Consider the following 22,570-nt stretch of genomic DNA (forward strand, 5'->3'; position numbering starts at 1 on the left):
TGGGGAGATGGAGCAGCTGGGAACACTGGATTGAGGGAGGGAGACTGTCTGCGTGCTGATGGCTAGGGGGCAGACTTGTGGGGTGTACCCTGTGGTTGTTTGATAATGCATGGAGGGGACGGTAATCACTGCAATGAAACGAAATACGATAGGATGAATTTTGTAAAGCTAATGTTCTCCCATGTAAACTATCACTTAACTCACAATAAAACCTTAAAAAAAAAAGCTCATGCAAATACAGAGTGAGACTTGGTGTTGTTAAGTACCATCAAGTCAGTTCCAACTCATAGTGAGCCTGCATAGGGTTTCTATGGAACGGCTGGTGGGTTTGAACTGTGGACCCTGCAGTTAGCCATTCAGTGCTTTATCTTACAGTGCCACATCATGACTCCAGAGTGACAGTAAAGAAAGTAAAATCCTCTTCTTCCATTGTGAGATGTCTACAGATATGGCCTAAAACCAAATTATCAAGCTGTACCAATATAAGCCATGTTGTTTAGAGATAGAGAAATAAATGTCAAAATAATCCATTTATTATACTGAAAGAGGTTATCTAGCATGGGGAGTAAGGATTATGTGACTCTAAACCATGTACATCCATGTCTTCTCAATCATCAAAACAAATTTAAAAAGCAAAAATAATTAGTACAATATTATGAAATTATTCAAGTATAGTTAGACACCATTTCTCATGCCAACATCTATATATTTTTTTCATGCCAATATTTTTAAAGTTAAAAAACCATATTCTTGCCCCACCATATAAGTGACCAGTTATTTTCTTATTCTGAGAAGTATCTTTTTTTACTTCACAGAATTATACCAATTAATATGGCATTGATTTAATACATTTATACATCCCTACTCATAACTTGACTAGACACATTTACCCTGTCCCACAACTGAGTATCTCCTCATAGGGGCCTAAACATGACCAGCCCATCTCTTTCAGCCTCTTTCCTGGGAGATACCATATCACCCTTCTGGTGAACTCAACAGCTAACTGGCCTCAAAAAAGTCAGATCAAAAAAAAAGTCAGATCACGAATTTCTTCCAACTCAATCTCACACCCTTAAACAATAACACTTTTCCATCAGTGACCCATCCCTTATAGTGAGCTGTATCGATACACTCACCATTACTTATTGTTTTCCTAATTTCCATTCTCAGAAATTAATGTTATTTACAACATCCAGAGCGCCATCACCACCTCCTGAATTATTATAAAGACTTCTCATGTTTCCTTATTTTATTTTATCAAAGACTTTTCACTGTTAATTGCAAACACTGGCCATCTGGAGTACAACAGAGTTCAGTTCCAAACATCTTTGCCTTCCTTGGTCACAGCACTCTTATATTGTGAAATCATGTGGAATCTTCAATACTTCAAATACAGAAAAAAGCAGAACTTTTCTGACTAGCACAGATGGAGGGAGCTGTACCCAAACTACATGTGCCTGTTTCCAAGCATATAATCTTAAATTGTATACCCTGTTCTCCGCCATTCAAACTCTGCTTAACAAGAGTGCTGTTGTTAAGTACCATAGAGTTAATTCTAACTCATAGCAACCTGTATAGGGTTTCCAAGGAGCGGCTGATGGGTTTGAACACGTAGCCTATGCTTATCCTAAAGTGCCACACCAGGACAGGACAGGACAATAACAATAAACCAATTCAAATTCATTGTCATTGAGTCAACTCAGACCCTACAGAAAATAACAATAACTGATTTTAAATGCCATCTTTTCTGTAAAACTCACCTTGCTCCACAGTAGGAAATGACACTTCCTTCTAAATCCTTTAGCAATTAGTTTCTACTACTTAAATCTCCTCTTCATCCTCACTCCAAAATGAACAGAGTGAAAAACTCAAGCTAACATATAAAGACCATCACTTAGGGCAAACTTTAAATATTCACAGAAAATTAGTAATTGCTATGGAGCAATTACCAAGATTTAATTATAGCCATCCTTGATTCCACTTTCGCAGAAAACATTTTCAACAAGATTTTTTATATGCTAAAGCCAGCCATCCACATTATTATAAATATTTTAAGTTTACGGCAAAATAAGGGCAAACAAAAAGTGCTTGGCAAGATCCCAGTTTGAAAAATGATCTCCAAAGTGGCTTGCAGTTTATATAAACAGGCAACTACTAGAAAAGGCCATTAAGAAATAAACATAGCTTTAAAATATCCTGGAAACCCTATACAGGGTCGCCAATGGGTCAGGACCGACTTGACAGCACTTAACATTACTGTCTCTAGGAGTCCTGGATGTACAAACAGTTATGTACTCATAACCACTAACTGAAAACCCTATGCAGCACTGTTCTACTACTTTGACAGCCATGAGTAAGAATGGCAACAGGGTTGGTCACTTATTACATTAAATATTTAAATGAAGCTTAGGAATCTGTTTACCAAAGTAAAAATTAACCTTTTCATTCTTTTATTATATACTTTATCTGAACTAGATAGACCATCCAAGGAGTCCTGATATGGCACTGTAGGATACGCACTGGACTACAAGGTCAGTTTGAACCAAAAAGCTGGCAGTTCAAACTCACCAGTCGCTTCTCGGAAACCTATACCGGGTCGCTATGAGTCAGAAGAGGCCTTGGAACGAGAGATATCATTGCTGATGTCCGATGGATCTTGGCTGAAAGCAGAGAATATCAGAAGGATGTTTACCTGTGCTTTATTGACTACGCAAAGGCTTTCGATTGTGTAGATCATGACAAGCTATGGACAACACTGAGAAGTATGAGTATTCCAGAACACGTAATTGTACTTCTAAGAAATCTGTACCTAGACCCAGAAGCAGTTGTTCGAACAGAACATGGGAACACTGAATGTTTTAAAATTGGGAAAGGTGTAAGACAGGGTTGTATTCTTTCACCATACTTATTCAACCTGTATGCTGAGCAAATAATACGAGAAGTTGGGTTCTATGAAGAAAAACGTGGCATCAGGATTGGAGGAAGACTCATTAACAACCTGCAATATGCAGATGACACAACCTTAATCGCTGAAAGTGAAGAGGACTTGAAACATTTACTTATGAAGATTAAAGAGCACAGCCTTCGATATGGATTACATCTCAATGTCAAGAAAACAAAAATCCTCACCACTGGACCAATAAACAACATTCTTATCAATGGAGAAAAGATTGAAGTTGTCAAGGACTTCATTCTTCTTGGATCAACTATCAACACTCACGGAAGCAGCAGACAAGAGATCCGACGATGTATCGCACTGGGCAAATCTGCTGCACAGGAACTTTTTAAAGTATTGAAGAACAGAAATGTCAGCTTGAGGACTAAGGTGCGCCTGACCCAGGCCATTGTGTTTTCAATAGCCTCATATGGATGCGAAAGCTGGACAGTGAATAAGGAAGATCATAGAAGAATTGATGCCTTTGAGTTGTGGTGTTGGAGGAGAATACTGAAAGTGCCATGGACTGCCAAAAGAACCAATAGATCTGTTTTGGAAGAAGTGCAGCCAGAGTGCTCCTTGGAGGCCAGGATGGCTAAGCTTCGTCTCTCATACTTTGGACATATTGTCCGGAGGAAACAATCATTGGAGAAGGATGTCATGCTGGGTAAGGTGGAGGGTCAGAGAAAAAGAGGAAGACCTCTAACGAGATGGATTGGCCAGGTGGCATCATTGATGGACTCAAGTGTGGCAGCGGTAGTGAGGTTGGCCCAGGATCGGACATTGTTTCGTTCTGCTGTGCATGGGGTCTCTATGAGTTGGCTCTGACTCGATGGCACCTGACACCATGAGTCAGAACCAACTCAATGGCACTTAGCAACAACAACAATACACACCCAAATAAGAATGGTCACATCATGATTTTCCTCCTATCAGAAAACCTTATGGAGTCCTGGAGTAGGTTTTAGGATAAGCACAGGGCTGCTAACCGAAGGTAACTGGTTTAAACCCACCAGCTGCCCTCAGAAGCCCTTACAGGGTTGCTACAAGTAGGAGCCAAATCAATGGCATGTAACAACAACAAAGAAGCTTAAGAAATATCTTCATACAAACACAATATACCACTGAAAAATGTAAGGCAAACCTAGATGGACTGAAAGGAAAGATCTGTAAGATACATTTTAAGGATGCAATTTTAGGCTTAAAACAGTGGTAACATCTTTAAAACAAGTAGATTTGGGATAGTGTCACATTCTCTCTCGACTATTTTTTTATTAATAATGAGGATGAATTACTTTTCTAATTAGAGATAAAATTTAATTGTATAAAACTCGAAGTAATCAGTAAAGTGGGAAGTAAACTAACCCACTTCCTTGTAATCAACATGGATTCATAGCAACCCCTAGTCTTAAAATACTTGCAGTGAGACCAAAGCGATGGGCTTTGAATGGTATGAATCCTAAAAGCAAGAACTGGATCCCTCAACTCCACCAATTTCCCCTAGCAATACATACATCATTCTATTACTCATTAATGTACAAATCAGTGGTTCTCAAACTTGGACCCCTCAGAGCACCAGTCTCTTGGATATTAGTCAGTAGAAAGAGTACTGTATTCAGGAAACACTGGAAATAAAAGTTAAACAGGTTTCTTTACTCCAAGATTCCTCAGAACCTTCCAGGCGCTAAAGAACATTGTGTACCTCCAAGAGTGGACACAACAGGCAGTCAACTCTAAATTCATGTGATTATACATCCCCTTTTCATTCAAAACATGCATGACAAGAACATCTCTTGACCCAGAAGAGTTCTAGAAACACATTGGTATTTTCATGAAGCTGTACCTTACGAAATCAACTCAATCCCAATCAACTGTTCTCCCAGCTATATTTTCATCAGAGTTGTTACATTACCATTTATACATATGTTGTTGTTGTTGTTGTTGTTGTTAAGTGCCGTTGAGTCGGTGCCGACCCATAGCGACCCTGTACAGGGTTTCCGAGGCTGTAAATCTTTACGGGAGCAGAACGCCTCATCTTTCTCCCGCAGAGCAGCTGGTAGTATCGAACTGCTGACCTTAAGATTCACAGCCCAATTTGTAACCACTACGCTACCAGAGCTCCTTATTTATACATATAGAAAACAAAAATGATTGCTACTTGTGAAACTCACAAATAAATACATTAACGGTAGTTCACTTATAGTCGTTTAATCTATTCCACCCACCTATGCTGTTGTAGTTCTAAGTGCTGTCGAATCGGTTCCAACTCACAGTGACCCTGTATAGGGTTTCCAAGGAATGGCTGGTGGGTTTGAAGCACTGACCTTGAGGTTAGCAGTTCAATGCTTGTTCCATAGCACCACACCACAACTTTAAAAGTATTACTTAACTAACATTCTGAAATTCAGCACATTTATTGAAAAGTAGCTACCCAAATAGCCTGATATTTCCCTCAAGAGTTTACATCATGTCCTAGCATTTTAATTAGAAGGCTAAAGGATTATTCTCAATTTATAAATCAAGGACCTGTTTCATAAAACATAGCAGTTAATTAAAGATGTGTATTACAAGATATATGAGAATTAAGAAATAAATGAATCAAAATATCCATAATAAACATCTCGCAACTATACAAGGGCAGTCACCTTCCTCTTTCTTGCTAAATACATGAGGCACCAAGGTCATGGTCTTCCAAAGCACTGTTAACATCAAGAACATTCTCATATATCCCAATAACTCCCTAAGTCTGGACAGTGTCTCATCCCCCAAGTCACAATTTCACTCTTTCTTCCTCCCAGTGTTTTATTCAGTTGTGTATCAGGGTCACCATCAATCAGGGCCAAATCAACAAGAGATAACAACATTCACTACAAGACTAGGACCAGACTCATGATGTCTCTGGTCAGCTCCAGACTCCTTAGCTAGACATTCTTCCCCTCCTTATATGATGCATTTATGCAATGTCCTAATTAAATCAAACTTAGAGGTTGCCAGACAGACAGCACATTTCCCAATCTTCTTCCCTTTGTGCATCCTAGTCTATCTGTTCCTGACACACATCCTTAATAGTTATATCTTGCCTACTCCATCAGGTCTATTTCAAACACTACCATGGTGCTGCGGGTTAATACGCCAGACTGCAAAGCCGTCTGAACTGCAAGGTTGGCGGTTCAAGCTCACCGGCTGCTCCTCGGAAACCCTCTACAGAGTCACTATGGGTAGGAACCGACTCGGCAGCACTTCACAACAACAACAAACTTTCTGCTCCGGTAAGGATTTACAGCTTCAGAACTCACAGCTGTGAGTTGGAACAGACTCCACGGCAAACTATCACCACCACCATCAACAACACCAACAAGGTACATAAAGAGCCTGCTAACATAGTTGGTTAAGTATTGGGCTGTGAACCAAATGGTTGGCAGTCAGAACCACCAAACACTCCACAGGAAAAAGATGAGACAATCTGTCTCTGTAAAGATGTAAAGCATCAGAAAGCCTATGGAGCAGTTCAACTGGATCCTATAGGATAACTAGGAGTCAGAATTGACTTGATAGCAGTAGGAATAGGTCATTCTGCCTTATTCTCCAACTACTTAACGCCAAGATGCAGAGCCAGAAAACATTGCTGAAGAAGAAAATGTAATGGAACTGAAAAAGAATTCCAAAGAATGATATTTAGGTACTTTCAAAGAGAAGTTTTCTTCCAACAATTTTGTCAGTGCTTTTTTCTAGAATTCTGATCACTTGTTAAGTTATTGCTCTTCATGGTGTCCTATGTAACTCTTTCTTCAAATTTTTTCATTCTTTTTTCTGATTGTTCATCTGGCATTGAGAATTTTATCCTCAAGGTCACTAGTTCAGGCTTGCAGTGCTTTCAAATCTATTCCTTTGCCCTTTCAATGTAGTTCCATTTCTGAAATCTTAGTATTAAATCAACTGAATTTCTAATTGCAGGTTTTCTATTGTTTCAAAATTTGCATTTATTTTGTCTGTTTGCTCTTGCAGTATTTCCTGAATTCACCTAAAGTGTTTTCTGTGTTTTTGTTTTCTTTTATCTTTTTGTCAGTCATTTGTTGTTGCTGTTGTTAAATGCTATCCAGTTGATTCTAACTCACAGTGACTCTGTATAGGGTTTCCGAGGTGCAGCTGGTGAGCTTGAATTGCCAACGCTGCAGTTCAAACTGATTTTGCAGTCCAGCACATTAACTCACAGTTCCACACCAGGACTCCATACCACTGGTGCTATAGGATAAGCAATGGACTACTAACCACAAGGTTGGCAGTTCAAACCCACCAGTCATTCCTTGGAAACTCTATATAAGGTCGTTGAGTTGGAACCAACTTGAGGGCACTTAACAACAACAATGGGGATACTGAGGAGCCATGGTGGTACGGTAGGTTAAGTGTTGGGCTGCTAATCTAAAGTTAGCAGTTCAAACCCACCAGTCACTCAAAGAAAGATAAGGCTGTCAGCTACCATAAATATTTGCAGATCTTGGAAACCCAGTGGAGCAGTTCTACTCTGACCTACAGGATCTCTATGAGTAGGAATTAACTCGAAGGCAGTGGGTTTGTTTTTTGGTTTTCTGTATAAGAGTACTGAGACACCCTGATAGCACAGCAGTTAAAGCTGCTAATCAGTATGTCAGCAGTTGGTACCCACTAGTCACACCCTGTGAGACAAAGATGTAGCAGACTGTTTCAATAGATTTACAGCCTTGGAAACCCTATAGGGACATTTCTAATGTTCTATAGGGTTGCTATGAATTGTAATCAAAGCATGGCAGTGGGTTTCAATTTGACTATAGGGGTATCAGGGTTCGGAACCCTGGCTACTCATTACAATCACTTGAGGGGGAAAAACAGGTGCTGTTCCCACCTCAAATTAAATCATAATGTCTAGAGGTGGGCTATAAAGATGATTCTAGTATATTTCCAAGATTAAAAACCAGTAGAGAGAAAAAAGATTATCAGAGTTAAGAGATCTATGTTTTCATTTCACAGCTGTGAAGTTGTTTCCTACATTACTTGTTTGTTTGTTTTCAGGGTTTTATTGTAAATTGAGTGATAGTTTAACATGGGAGAATATCAGTTTCACATTCTTCGTTTCACTGCAGTGATTACAATCTCCTCCATGTATCATCATTCAACAGTACTTGCTTCTATTCCTTCTGGGTTTTTTGAGGGGGAGGGAGGGTGAACACAAAAACACTCAGGAATAGATAATCATTCCAACAACAAAAGGGTACATTCTGCAAGCCTGCCTCCTGGCCTCCAGCACAGCCTTTCTCTTTCCATGAGTCTAGAGTCCTCATCTCTGGTGTAGCTTCTTCTTTGGATAGGGTCTCACATTCCGCTCATGCTCTTCTCCCCTGATGGTCGAGGGTACTCTGCTCCTGGACTGTAAGATTTACTACGACCCCCCCCCCCTTTATGTTACAAAACTTCTACCTTTACAGTTGTGACAGTCACAACATGATAACAATTACTCACTATTGAATCATTAAGAATCTTATCTCCTTGGAGAACAAACAAGATAGCGGAGAGGGTAGAAATGCAATGAGGAGCTCCATCAGCAACAACACAGAATACCAGACCAAGTAAGCTCAGGGAATGATCCCAACTCTGAACCACATATAAAGGAATATTTAGAAAGTTGGAAGGCTTACAGCCAGTGGAATTTATAGCAGAAACAAGGAATCCTGGGCTTTTTAATCTAAGGCACTCAGCTGCTCCCTGAGCGGCCATCTTGGGTGAGACCAAACAGGGGATGGATCAGAGCAACTACGGATGCCTGACAGAACCACAGAGATAAAAGTGTGGACATTCTTTATTCGTATCTGTTTATTGGCCTCTCGCTGTCTGCACACCTCCATTCTGGTGACTAGAGGGGTGGCCTGAGCAAGTGTGGACACCCAACCCCCACCCTCAGAGGGTTCTACTATGCATGTGCACAAATCTCCTTAAAATTCAAAGGGGCAGTTTCCACTTAAAACCAAAGGGCAGTGAAAAATGGCCACAGACAGCTCGGAACTCTTTATCACTAGGAAAAAGGCCCAAACAGGAGTTGTGGAGCAGGACAGGCAGTCTAAAAAGGAAGCAGCCCAAAAATAAAATCCTTAATTACATCATAGCAACCAACAGTGGCATCTTGAAATTTCTCAGGAAGAAGAGTGAAAAGGGAATCCCGTCTCCTGGATCACATCTACCTGGCGGCAATCAGAAAGCATAAAAAATATCAAAACACACACCCATCTAAGTATTAAGGCCATAGGTAACCACTGAATATGCCCCAAAATCAGAAACAGATGACCATATCAGCCCATGTTCAGAATCGAGATAAAGTGATAGAGACAAATGAGTTAGAAGTAGACCTACACTCCATACTGGAAGGAGGGCAGGCTTTGGAAATGCCTGAGAAGGAATTCAGAAAAATAATTATAAAACGTATTAAAACACTTTCCAATGGAGTAGAGAAAAATAAGGAAGAAGTCAGGAAAGTGCTACAGGAACAATCAAATAAGATAAATACAGCACTGGAAACAATTCAGAACCTACAGAAAGAGGTCCAAAGGATTAATAATAGAATATCAGAAATGGACAATACACTGAAAGGACAAATGAGTAGAACTAAAGAGAAGGAATCCAGAACTAATGAGCTGGAAAATAAATCTGTCAATACCACTAAGACAGAAGAAAAAACAGAAAAAAGAATTTAAAAATCTGAGGAAAGTCTAAGATTCATGTTGGACAACATGAACAGGAATAACATAAGAATTATTGGCATTCCGGAACAAGAAGAACCATACAAGTCCACAGAAGAGAAAGTTGAAGAAGTTCTGGAAGAAAATTTTCCTAACATACTGAAAAACAAAAAGTTAAGCATCCAAGAAGCTCAACAAACCCGAGGAAGGATGGACCCTAAAAGACAATCACCAAAACGTATAATAATCAAGCTCTCCAAAATCAAAGATAAGGACAGAATCCTGAAGGCAGCTAGGGAAAAGAGAACTGTAACATACAAAGGCAAGCAAATCAGATTAAGGTTGGATTTCTCAACAGAAACCATGCAGGAAAGAAGGCAATGGGGAGACATATATAAACCCTGAAAGAAAAAAACTGCCAACCAAGAATCCTCTACCCAGAAAATCTGTCAATCAAATACGATGGTATAATCAAAACATTCCAGGATAAACAGAAGCTAAGGGATTTTGCCAAAGCCAACCTTGTGATGAAAAACATCCTAAAGGGAGTTCTGTGACAGAAACCAACAAGAACAGACAACAACCAGAAATTGACATACATGGCAGCATCACCCTGAACTCAATTGACAAACGGAAGAGTCCAGAACAGAATAAAACTATAAGAACAAATTCAGAGCATCTGGGAAGTCAGTCTATGATCAAAACAATTATAATGTGGAAGAAGGTAAACACATAGGAACAAAGATCTAGGTGGTGGGAAGGTCAGGTAGATTATAGGATAAAATAGACTGCCTTAAATGGAGGGAAAAGTTAATGGAATATAAAGTAATCCACAGAGGTGGGGTGGAGGTGGGGAGTTTTGCGGGAGGTGGAGGGAGGCAACGATAGAGAACAGGATAAAGGCAGACACATCATGTTTTAGGTGTTGGGGAGGGCAATACAATAAGGGTGAGGAGGTGGAAGAACAAGATAGAAAAGTGAACACTGAGACAGGTTTGCATGGCCTAAGTGGGACAGAGGTAAATAGTGATGCATGCTCAACCTTGGATCAACAGGGCTCTGTGATACACGGATCTAGGCATAGTTTGAAGAGGGGAAATAATACTAAGATGCTTGACTGTCTTATGAATATTGGTTTCCCTTGTCTACTATTGTAAAATAGACACTTGAGTGGGATAGAAAGGAATGTTGGGAAACATGATTACAGAAAACCTGTAAGCCCATCTTCAGCCTATAACTGATTGGAAAACCTAAAAGGGGTTCTAGAACTTGCCCAGTGATACAGGCCTCTTGTGGAGCCTTTGCAGAGTATAGAACCTTAGGTGGAATCCTGAGTCCCATCCAGAACCTTCTGTGGTGGGACATTCCCACTAGAAAGGACAAGCAGACCAGCCTGGAACAGCTAGAGCATCAGAAGATGCATCTTCAAAGAAGGATCATCAGGAAAAACCCCAAACAAAAATGTCAGTATGGCTGGCTATTGCAAGAATAAGCAAGCTGTTTGCCGGGAAGTCATCAAGATAAGCAATCAAGTTCCTTCAGGACAAACACCCCTCTAAGACTGAAACTCAGGCATGGAAGCTTGCTGGCGATGTTGGTCTACTGGTGAGTGGAAGAGGGGAAAAGGCAGAAATGAAGAAATGGGCTGAGTTCAACCATGATCCATTGACTCCCATTGACCTTGATATGAGAGAGAGAAGAGGAAGGGCTGGTTGATCCAAAGTGTGGTAAGACCTGGGGACACATGAGCCCACAGACAAGGATATAGCCACAGAAGGCTAGAGCTGAGAGTGAAGCATCCAGCTGATATGAAGTGAGGGGAGATGCACAAGAACACCCAAACTTGCAAATTGTACCCATGTGATCTAGCCTCAAAGGCTTGATAATCAGAACTCAACTAGAGGAAAAAAAATTTTTGTTTTTGATAAAGGAAACAAGGGTAAATTGCTACAATTTGATGAACCTGACCTATAGTCATGGAATTAGTAATTCTAAATACCAACAGAGAGAGAAGGAGTCTTCACATCAAGTATCAATGCTATCCCCACTGTACACAAGCTAGATACGAACTGGCAACTTAGACATTGGCTACCTAAAATGAGGGAGAGATAAAGGCACGAAGTGACTAGCTTACAAGGTTTCAAGAGGGAGTTTAATTTAAGAGTGTGTGGGGGAAGAAAAGAGTTCCTACTGAAATAGTTGTCATCTTGTCTAGATGGGTCTATTAAAAGAGATGGGGATAAGATTCCTATGATTCAATAGTGAGTAATTGTTATCATGAGTAACTGTGACTGTCACAATTGTAAAGGTAGAAGTTTTGTAACAAAAATGGGGGAGCAGTTAAACTTACAGTCCAGAAACAAAGTACCCAAGGACCATCAAGGGAGAAGAGCACAAGCTTAATGCAGGACCTTATCCAGAGAAGCAGCGACACCTGGGATGGAGGCAGAGATGGAGATATGGAGCAGCTGAGGACTCTAGATTCTTGGGAAGAAAGGGGCTAAGAGCAGGCGGCCAAGATGGGAGACTTGCAGAACGTGCCCTCTGGTGGTGTAAATTATTATATATGCCTGAGCGTTGTTTTTTTTTTTAAAAAAAGAGCTAAAGTGAATAGAGAGAAATACTGTTACATGTACATATACATCAAGGTGAATGTGATCATTGTGATGAAACAAGGTGTATGATTTGTTAAATGTGAAACTGATGATCTGCCCTGTAAACTTTCACTCAACCCACAATAAAAACTTAAAGGAAAAAAAAAGCATCTTACCTCCATCTCCTTTCACCAGACCTGTCTAGATCAGATGAATACTATTCAGTGGGGTACATTATTTATTTTTTCCAATTAATATGTACAAGTTAGTCCAAACAACTGCAACAGCTTCCCAAGTTGTCTCCCTATGTCCAAACTCTAGTTTTTGTCTTTTCCAATTCAGCTTACAAGTAACTGCTAGAATTAACGTTGTTTTCAGAATGTGACCACCTGCCTAATAGCTCCTTGAAATCCTACATAAGCATTGTTGTTATTGTTAGGTGCTGCCAAGTTGCATAGCAACCTGATGTACAACAGCACTGCCTGGGTCTTGCACCTGACTAGAAGTATCGTTGCTACGCTTGAGAGCCCATTGCTGCTATCACTGTGCCAATCCATCTTATTGGATGCCTTCCTCCTTTTCACTAACCCTCCACTTTACTAAGCATGATGTCCTTCTCTAATATGTTCAAAGTATGAGAAATGAAGTCTGGCCATCCTGGCATACCTCAGATATATTGCATGTTTGGTTCCAGACCACAGCAATAAAATAAATAATGCAATAAAGTGAGTCAGAAATTGGTTTTTTTCCCCAATGTATATAAAAGCTGTTGGCACTTGACTGTTAATCACAAAGTCGGCAGTTCAAATCCACCAACCCCTCTTGGAAACCCTATATAAAGTCACTATGAGTCAGAACTAACTCAACAGCATCTAACAACATAGTCTACTAAGTGTGCAATAACATTATAAGAAAGTTTTAAATATTATGAAGTGGGCTTGTGCTGGGAAAACGGGACCAACAGACTTATTCAACAGACCAACAGGGTTGCTACAAAACATCAATTTGTAAAAAATGTAGTATCTGGAAAGTGCAATAAGTAAAGTTCAACTGAACAAGGTATGCCTGTATTAGATCTGTTTCCACAGAGCTCTGAACTGGTTCTTACAGTGAAGTCATAGCTGGGGAAATGAAACCAGAAAGGCCCAATCTATAATGTGTGGTTATACCAGAACAATAACCAGGATAGGAAAAGGTATGGTTGATGCCCTATTAAACACTTAATCTACCTCTTAGAAAACAAAGGCAATGTGCACAGCAATCAAATCTCTTGACAAGCAATAGCAGGAACAATAGTGCCCGGCTCAAAAATCACTGTGCCACTTTGATTGGTGTTGCTCTCCAGACAGGCAATAATCCAATCATCCCGATCAGGTTCCTGGAATAGCTCACTACTACTCTTCTGAGTACCCCATTCCATGACTTCAACCCATAATTTTCTCCAGTTCAGTGTGGTGTTGTTGTTAAGTACCGTCAAGTTGATTCCAACCCATAGTGACCCTGTATAGGGTTTCCGAGGAGCAGCTGGTGAGCTTGAACAGTTCAAACAGCTTTGCAGTCTGGCACATTAACCCACAGCACCACACTAGGACTCCATTCCAATATACCAATGTTGGGTCTACTGCAATTTCATTGCATCAGTCATGACCAAACGATTCGAACTGCTTCAAAGCCTTGGCTTCCATCATTTCAAATCTAAAATCAATTTACGCTGAGGTGGGTGTGAGCAAATGAGCACACCTGCAATGTTAGGAAATGATGACATGTCCATTGTTACCTAGAAGGGTATGTGTATCAAAATATAGCATGCATATTGCAAAAAATGACTTCAAACATTCCTCCCACAGCACTCTCTACTGAGCCAGATTCAATAATTCTCTGCAATGGCCACAAAGAATCAGACATCACACTCACCACTATAGGATTTACTGGGGAAGTTAAAAGGTTGCAACTCAGGGTAAGAAATGCTCTGGGCACAGTTCTTCCATTCTTCTAGTCAGGCCAGCCTCTCTTCAGTCAAGTCCATAGGCAGGCCTTTCTCTTCTGTCCAATGTTACAAAGTTCTTTTTGTTGTTGGTTGTTAATTGCAGTCAAATCAGTTCTGATCCATAGTGACCCTACATAAGGATCAGCTGGTGATTCTGAACCACCAAACTTGTGGCCCAAACCAACCTTTTGATCGAGAGCTTATCCTACAGCACCAGACCAGGACAGTGTTAAATGTCCATAGGACACAATACTCTACCACAAGCCTCAGTCTGAAATCACTTGGCTCTAGCTCCATGGGTCAGTAAACCTAGCCCCAATTAGGTGCCTGGAAGCACGCCAATCTGCAAGTATGCCTCCTGCCAAAAGTCACTCAGTTTTACTTGCTCCGTGGGCTGGGAAGCCCATCACTCTGTCTTGTGCTCTGGCTCTTGGTTCTGCGGCTGCTGTTCCTAAGCCACTCCTCTGGTGTCACAGCTTTCTGTCCTTGGTCAAGGAGAGATCTCAGGGTCCAAAAGATGTATACTCCACTCCTAACTCTTCTTCTTGGATGACACTGAGATTCTCCACTCATGCTTCTAAGACAGTGCATTTACATCCATGCTAGAGCTTCAAGTTTTGACAATTACAAGTAACTGTTAACATCCATAGCTGAATCACACGTCATCCATGTCTCACTTCTCTTACCCAGACCCAGTAATTCAAAAACTGTTTAGGAAGAGTTACAGACTACATCTAGAAGAGACATTAAAAAATTCACTATACCACACATACAAATATTTACTACCTAAACAAACATGTATACACAGCAAATAAAATACTTTGACTCAGTAATTCAACTTCTTGTTAGGTGCCACTGAGTTGGTTCCGACTCAAAGCAACCCAATGAACACCAGAACAAAACACTTCCCAGTCCTGTACCATCCTCACAATTCTTTTTATTTTTATTATTGTGAATTGAATGAAGGTTAACAGACAAAATCATCATCTTTACCCTCAACCAATCATTCGTTTTGCTTCATCTCAATGGCTACAACCCCCTCCCTGCAACAACAGTTATCCTGCTTCCTCCCTTTACTAACTACCCTTTTACACCTTATTTTTCACAGATCAACAAAGCTATTTGATGTACACATACAAAACCAAAAATATGTATTCGTTTAAACTCCAAAGGTCGCATTTTACAAGCCTGCCTCCTACCCACAGGCACATAATGTTTCTCAGTCCATAGGTCTCAAGTCCACAGCTGCTCTATCTCTCCATGCCATCGCCTCTGCCAACACCACTCCCCTAAGTACTAGGATCTCACTCTCCTCTCAGGCTCTTCCTTCTTGGTGTCCTCTTGTTCCTCAAATGAAAAATTAGTCCTCCCTTTTAGTTATACATCTTCTACAATTACAATCATGACAATCACAATTAATCCTGCTAACAATTACTCACAGTTGAATCATAAAATCTTATCATCATGTCCCGCCATTCCCTTTCACCAGATCCATCTGGAAAACAATTCAGTGGGTATTCTACCTTACCCCCCTCTTTCTGAAACTAAGGAAACTCATGAAAGCTTGTAAGACAGACATTTCATGCCTTTACAGCCCCCAATTTTTGATAGCCAATGTCTAAATTCCCCGTATTTACTGATGAAGATCAAAGCCTTCGGTATGGAATGCATCTCAATGTGAAGAAAACAAAAATCCTAACCATTGGACCAACAAACAACACTCTTATCAATGGAGAAAAGACTGAAGTTGTCAAGGACTTCATTCTTGGATCAACTATCAACACTCATGGAAGCAGCAGTCAAGAAATCAAATGACGTATTACATTAGGCAAATCTGCTGCACAAGACCTTTTTTAAGTGTTGAAGAGCAAAGATGTCAGCTTGAGGACTAAGGTGCGCCTGACCCAAGCCATGGTATTTTCAATAACCTCATATGCATGTGAAAGCTGGACAGTGAATAAGAAAGACTGTAGAAGAATCGATACTTTTGAGTTATGGTGTTTGGAGGAGAATATTGAAAGTGCTATGGGCTGCCAAAAGAACCAACATATCTATGTTGGAAGAAATGCAGCCAGAGTGCTCCTTGAAGGCCAGGATGCCAAACTTCCTCTCTCATACTTCATTCAGACTTCCTCTCTCATACTTCAGACATATTGTCAGGAAGGACCAGTCACTGGAGAGGGATACCATGTTTGGTAAGGTCTTCGAAGGGTCAGAAAAAAAAAGGAAGACCCCCCCCCGCCTAACAAGATAAGATTGGCAAAGTAGCAGCATCATGGGCTCAAGCGTGACAACAATTGTGAGGTTGGCCCAGGGCTGGACAGTGTTTCATTCTGTTGTGCATAAGGTCACTATGAGAAGGTACTGACTCGATGGCTCCTAACAACAACTGTGTTGCTGTGAAAAGCTGCCCTTTGGCTGTTTGTGTCCTCTTCAGTCATCAGCAAAGTTCCTTGAAGATGTCACTATCAATTCTCCTATATGGAAGGACAGACACTCTACCAGTAAAGACCATAGCTGACACTCTAATCTACTTTCCTAAAGACATTTCCATCAGAAACCTTGGAGACAAGACTAATTTCAGAACTGAGGTAGGCAAAGTACAAAGTGAATTTGATTCACCGTGTATCAAAAAGAGAAGAGTCAAAAGGATACAGCAGTTACTTCCATGGTGGTAAGTAGTTAGAACATCAAACTGTTAACAAAGTTTGAAACAATTAGAACATTAAAAAGAATAAGTGCTGTAATTGACTTCAACATTTAATGGGAAAGAAAAAAAAAATCCAAAAATTTCTAAGTTGAAAAATTAGAAAACACCAACAAACATATGCAACCACTCGAAGTGTAAATGAATTACCATTACTCATTTTTGGTAGGAATATTACGTTACCATTTTGGGATAAAGCACTGGACCACAAGATCAGTATGAAAAACAAGGCTGGCAATTTGAACTCAAACAGCCACTCCTTGGAAACCCTATACAGGGTCGTTGTTAGTCAGAACTGACTGACAGTACTTAACAACAATTTTTAGATAAAACATATACATTCTTCCTGTGAACCCAGGTAGAGACCTGGCTGGCCAGCAGCTTGGCAAGACCTGGGGACTCTTGGACCCAGAGTCAATGACATAGGCACAGAGGACTAGAGTGGAGAGCGAAGCATCCAGCTGATAAGAAGAGAGGGCATACACATAAGAACATCCACACTTGCAGATAATACCCACTAGATCTGGCTTCAATGACTGGATGTTCAGAGCTCAACTAGAAGAAGAAAGAAGAAAAAAAAAAGAGTAATCTGATGTATCAGATTTGATGAACTTGACCTACACCTATGGATGCAGTAGCTCAAAAGAGGGAACAAATCTTTACAGCGAGGATCATTCCCATCCCCTCCATATACAGAGTAGACAGGGATGCACAACTTGGACATTGGTTACCCAAAGGGGGAGGGGGGGTGCTACAGAGGCAAGAAGGGACTGGCTTAACAAGCTTTCACGAGGGAGCCTAGATCCAGAGAGCGCGGAGGAAGGTAGAATCTCCACTGAGTAGTATCCAATCTGTCTGGGCAGGGCTGATGAAAGGAGATGGGGGTAGGTCTCTTGTGGGTAAAATAGTGAATAATTGTTATCAGGACTGACTGTGAGGGTTGGAAATGTAAAGGGGGTCGTTTTGTAGCAAAAGGAGGAGAGTAATTAACTATGCAGCCCAGGAGCCGAGGTCCCTGGAACCATCAAGGGAAAAGAGTGTGTGCTGATGACCGGGGGGCCGGCTTGCAGGGTATACCCTCTGGTTGGTTGATGATGCATGGAGGGGATTCTAACTATGGCAATGGAATGATATACAATAGAATAAATGGAAAAGCTAATGTTCTCCCATGTAAACTATCACATAATTCACAATAAAACATAATTCACAATAAAACAGTAAAAAAAAAAAAAAAAATATTTACTAGCTGAAGAGAGTAACCACTAGCCAAAAAAAAACCAGCCTTTAAATGACATAACTGGGAGAAAAATCATCATTTCCAATCTGAACTAAAAAATTTAGGTGCACGGATAGTACTGAAATGCTAACTACAGGTAACAGTGTTAATCTACCAGCCTCTGTGAGCGAAAGATGAGCCTTTCTACTTCTGGAAAGATTTACAGCCTCAGAAGGCCTATACAAGGTCACTAGTAGTCAGAATCGACTCCATGACACACAACAGTAATAGCACTTTAGAATGACCACATAGATTACATGTTAATAATTACAAAGCAAAAAAGTGTACGTTTACAATGGTGATCTGGTAGCAACCTCCTTAACCAAGTAATCAAAATTAGTACCAAAAAGTCAAAGCAGTTGGAACACACTAGGCATGAGACAGACAACCTAGAACAAATTTGTGCCTTTTAAGACGATGTAATATGAAGTACAACACCTCACCTAAGAGAGTTAGTTGTTAAGTGTTTGGTAAGAATCTAATCAGGTCTTTGGGCCTAATCTCCAACTTAAAGAAAACACTAAAAAAGTAAAAGCCAAACCCATTGCCAGAGTTGGTATCTCCTTATAACAACCCTATGTTGTCGATGTTTTTAAGTGTTGTCCAGTCCTACCTAACTCATAGCAACCCTGTCTGCGTTTTCTGAGAAGCAGCTGGTGAGTTTGAACTGGTGACCTAGCAGTACAAACCAACTTTGTGATCCAGTGCTTATCCTTCAGTGACATAATGGGACTCCTATTTGTTGTTGTTGCTAAGTGCCTTCGAGTCAGTTCCAATTCATAGCAACCCTGTATAAGTTTCCAAGAAGCGACTGGTAAACTTGAACTGCCGACCTTGGGGTTCAAACTGACATTGCAGTCCAGTGAATTAACCAGCAGCGCCACACGAGGATTCCTATACAATAGTCTGATAGGGTTTCCAAGACTGAATGATTTTGCAAAGCTGGTGGGTTCAAGCTACTGACCTATATCTTAGCAGCCAAGTGATTTAATCACTGTCCTGATGTTGCGCTGTAGGAAAAAAAAATCACTGGACTGGCAAGGTTGGCAGTTCAAACTCCCGACTCATAGCGACCCTGTCTAGGGTTTCCAAGGAGCAGCTGATGAGGTTGAATCACTAATTTTGCGGTTCAAACTGTCCTTGAGGCCCAGTGCACCATTCTGTAGCGCAACACTAAGACTATTCCAGAGTAAAAGAAATGATACTAAACATGATAACCATAAGCTATACGTGAGTTCTGATAGGATCCTAACTAAAAACACACACTTAGAAGAGAAATTCTTATTGTAATAGATATTGGGTAGATATTTTAAATAGAATATTAGATAATATTAGGGGAATCGTTTTAATTTTCTTTGGTGTAAGAATGATATTGTATACCACTCAGATGTCAATTTGTTGTACTGTGGTGGCTTGTACATTGCTGTGATGCTAGAAGTTATGCCACCAATATTTCAAATATCAGCAGGGTTATCCATGGTACACAGGTTTCAGTAGAGCTTCCAAAGACAGACTACTTCTGAAAAACCTGGCCAGTGAAAACCTTAAGAATAGCAGTGGAACACTGTCATATATTGTGCCAGAAGATGAGCTCCTTAAGTTGGAAGGCACTCAAAATATGACAAAGAACAGCTTCCTCAAAGTACAACTGACCTTAACGACATGGATGGAACAAACCTTTAAAGACCTACATTTGCTGATGGAGCACAACTCAAAATGAGAAGAAACAGCTACAACCACCCATCCATTTATAATCAGAATGTAGAATGTACAAAGCATGAATCTTGGAAAACTGGAAGCCATCAAAAATGAAACAGAACACAAAAAGATTGATCTCCTAAGCATTAGTGAGCTGAACTAGACTGCTGTTGACCATTATGAATAAGATAATATGGTCTTACTATGCGAGGAATGACAAATTGAAGAAGAGTAGTGTCACATTCACTGTCAAAAAGAACACTTCAATAACTATTCTAGAGAATAATGCAGTCAGTGTGAGGATAATATTCATACACATAAAGAAGGAAGATCCATCCATTAATATAACTATTATTCAAATTTACACACCAACCACTAATGCCAAAGATAAAGAAATTGCAGACTTTTACCATTTGCAGTCTGAAGTTGATCAAACATGCTATCAGAATACACTGATAATTACTGGTGATTGGAATGCAAAAGTTGAAAACAAAGAAGAAAAATCCATTTTAATTTGGGAAAGAAATGAATGGATTACAGGGTGACCTCAAAGAAACAAAATATACCTTCACATCCAATCAAGAAAAGCAAAATCCATGAAAATTTTGTAAACATTAAAACTATCCAAAAAATTGACATGAAAAGTCACACACAAACAAAATGAACTCAGCACAGGGAAAACTACAGAACAAAGAAACCAGCAGCACCACAGGAAAAAAAAACAGCAAGATGACTGCTGTCAATTCATACGTAACAATAGTTACGCTGAACATCAACGGACTAAATACACCAGTCAAGAGACAGAGAGTGACGGAATGGATAAGAAACCAGTATCCTTCAATATGCTGTCTACAAGAACACACATTACATTCAAAGATAAATACAGATTAAAAATAAAAGGATGGAAAAAATTATCAAGCTAATGGCAACCAAAAATGAGCACGAGAGGCAATATTAAAATCTGATTAAATATACTTTAAGGCAAATATCCCACCACTCATCTGTCAATTTGTCATAATGTAGTGGGCTTGCAAGTTGCTGTGATCCTGGAAGCTATGCCAGTGGTATTTTAAATACAAGTAGGGTCACCCAGAGTGGACAGGTTGCAGCTGAGCTTCTAGACAACTAGGAAAAGGAGAGAAAGACTAATTCAAAATATTTTGTCACTGAAAACCTTCTGAATAACAGTGGAACACTGTCAGCACCAGAACACTGAATGTTGATACATGATGACGAGCACCCAGAATATTGTCAGATATAGTGCCAGAAGATGAGTCCCTCAGGTTGCAAGGCACTCAAAATGCAACTGAGAAAAAGTTGTCTCCTCAAAATACAGTTGACTGTGATGACACAAATAGAGTAAAGCCCTAGGAACTTTCATTTGTTGATGGGGCACAACTCAGAATAAAGAGAAATAGCTGTAAACATCCATTAATAATCGGAACATGGAGCTTACAAAATATGAACCTAGGAAAATTGGAAATTGTCAAAAATGAAATGGAACTCATAAACATCCATATCCTAAGCATTAATAAACTGAAATGGACTGGTACTGGCCATTTTGAATCTGACAATCTCATGGTTTTCCTATACCAGGAATGACTAATTAAAGAGGAATGGCATTGCATTCATCATCAAAAAGAACATATCAAAAGCAGTCATGAAGTACAACGCTATCTGTGATAGTGTAATATCCATACACCTACCAGGAAGACTGTGGAGTCCTGGTGTGGTGCTGTGAGTTAACGCACCAGGCTGCAAAGCCGTTTTGAACTGCAAGGTCAGCAGTTCAAGCTCACCCAGCTGCTCCTCGGAAACCCTACATAGGCTCCCTATGGTAGGAATTGACTTGACAGCACTTAACAACAAGGCAGACTAGTTATTACCACAATTATCAAAACTTACACACCAACCACTAAAGGCAATAAAGAAAAAATTGAAGAATTCTACCAACTTTTTCAGTCTTAAAATGATCAAACATGCAATCAAGATGTACTGATAATTACTGGCAATTAGAAAGCAAAGGTTGGAAACAAAGAGGAAGGATCAGTAGTTGGGAAATATGGCCTTGGTGACAGAAATGATGCTGGAGATTGCAGGAGGAATTCTGCAAGACCAATGAATTTCTTCACTGCAAATACTTTTTTTAAACAACATAAAAGATGACTATACAAATGGACCTCACCAGATGACATACATAGAAATCATATTAACTACCTCTATGGAAAGAAATGCCTTCCTAGCCTAACTGGTGGATCCTGGCTTTGAGGCGGGGTCGACCAACTTAGAGACACACAAGCACAGCCCAAAGCATCTCACTACAACCCAGTCGCCCCTGCTGAGCTTCTGCCTCTTGATTGACATCCAAGGACAGAAATCCCGCCTTTGAGCCAGACTTAAGGGCCCTAGCACAAAGAGACTCCTATTTAACAGCAACCACGCAACCGCCACTCTTCTGTCTGTCGTGCTGTGGTGGCTTGAATTGCTGTGATTTTGAGGGCTATGCCACCGGTATTTAAAATAACCAGCAGGGTCACCCATGGTGGACAGGTTTCAGATGAGCTTCCAAACAAAGGCAGACTAGGAAGAAAGAGTGACAAACTACTTCCGAATCGCTAGTCACCGAAAACTCTATGAATAGCAGAGAAACATTGTCAGATACAGGACTG

General features: G+C 40.2%; 1 protein-coding gene across 1 annotated transcript in view; it reads right to left on the reverse strand.

The window, feature by feature from the left end:
- LOC102840903 (methionine aminopeptidase 1-like) overlaps positions 1–22,570 on the reverse strand; it is a 149,437-nt gene that overhangs the window by 80,317 nt on the left and 46,550 nt on the right. The window lies entirely within an intron of this gene.

This window comes from Chrysochloris asiatica, unplaced genomic scaffold, assembly GCF_000296735.1.
Source record: "Chrysochloris asiatica unplaced genomic scaffold, ChrAsi1.0 scaffold00216, whole genome shotgun sequence".
NCBI lineage: Eukaryota > Metazoa > Chordata > Mammalia > Afrosoricida > Chrysochloridae > Chrysochloris > Chrysochloris asiatica.